Source organism: Gavialis gangeticus, unplaced genomic scaffold (genome assembly GCF_001723915.1).
Source record: "Gavialis gangeticus isolate Ggan-Ray unplaced genomic scaffold, GavGan_comp1, whole genome shotgun sequence".
NCBI classification, from domain to species: Eukaryota; Metazoa; Chordata; order Crocodylia; family Gavialidae; genus Gavialis; species Gavialis gangeticus.
Genome location: NW_017728980.1, coordinates 6,734,277 through 6,735,418, shown reverse-complemented (window position 1 = coordinate 6,735,418; position 1,142 = coordinate 6,734,277). Strand labels below are relative to the sequence as shown.

The 1,142-nt window shown below is 53.9% G+C and overlaps 1 protein-coding gene across 2 annotated transcripts in view; it reads left to right on the top strand.

Annotated features, from left to right (window-relative positions):
* Window positions 1-1,142, top strand: part of SNX19 (sorting nexin 19) — a 57,691-nt gene that overhangs the window by 23,549 nt on the left and 33,000 nt on the right. The window lies entirely within an intron of this gene.

Here is a 1,142-nt window from a genome sequence, read left to right as displayed (position 1 = left end):
AGGAGGGGGTTTGGGGGGTGACTTAGCAATGCAGTGCAGCTAGGAATAGAACCCAAGTCCCCAAGTCTCGCTGGGGTGTGGGCAGCAGTGGCCAGGGGAATGACCGTGACTTCCATGATGTTCCAGACAGGAATTCATGCACCATCTCTGATGGGGCTGTGTTTGTCAGTCTCCACCTGTTGTGCTGCGTTAGTGTTTGTGTACGCGCACATCCCTTTTCCCATGACATGCACCTATTTTCCCAGCCTTCCCCATGCTGCTATACTTGGGGGCCAGGTCCTGAGCTGGCATCTGTAGTGAATTAGTGCCTCCCAGATGTGCAACTGCCCTGTGTTGCTGGGCCCTGGTAACTGTTCAGTTCAAGCTCCAGTGCCGTCTGCAGTCCTGCGTTCTTAGAAGCGTGGCTGAGGGGTGGCGCAACCGACAGGCACTGGAGACCGGGGAGTCATTTCCTTGGCTGCTCTCTTGGGTTTGTGTTTTGACTCGTCTCCTGTTTGCACCGTCTCAACAGGAGGTGTTGGGGCCAGGTCTTTAGCTGGTGCAAGTTGGTGTAACTTCATTGAAGCCAACAGAGTCTTCTGCCAGGCGACAGCTGAGAATCTGGCCCTGACCAAGGAATGCAAAGCTCTTTCTGCAGGTCTGAGACTTACATGCCTGCAAGTATTTGCAACAGACATTCCCCAAGGGCAGTGTCAGAACATCCAGGGCGGCGCATTCATGAAGGCGCTAATTTGAGTTGCCCTCAGCAAAGGTTGCCAAAGAGCTTGGAGGTCAGGGGGATGTTGGCATCCACTTGTAAGTCGGCATCTTTGGAAGGGCGGGGGGAGGTGTTGCTTCAGCTTCTCCAAAATGGGCTTTTTGTATCTCAGCAAATGAGCTGGAGCCTGATCTCTGTGTGTAAGAACAGAGGCGTGAGGTCTTAAAGCTGAACGTCATCACCTACTAATAGGCTGCATCCCAGTCACCCAGGGAGCTGGCAGCACCGACACGTGGCTTTGGTATTTTTTACTAGAGAAGCAATCACACACTGAGCACCTGACCTGCAGCACTGCGATTCCCAGCGAGGCTGAGGATCTCTGGCAGTGTGTGAGAAAGGAAGCGTGGCCTGCAGCCCTACTTTGGAGGCTGCTGCTGAAGTGCAT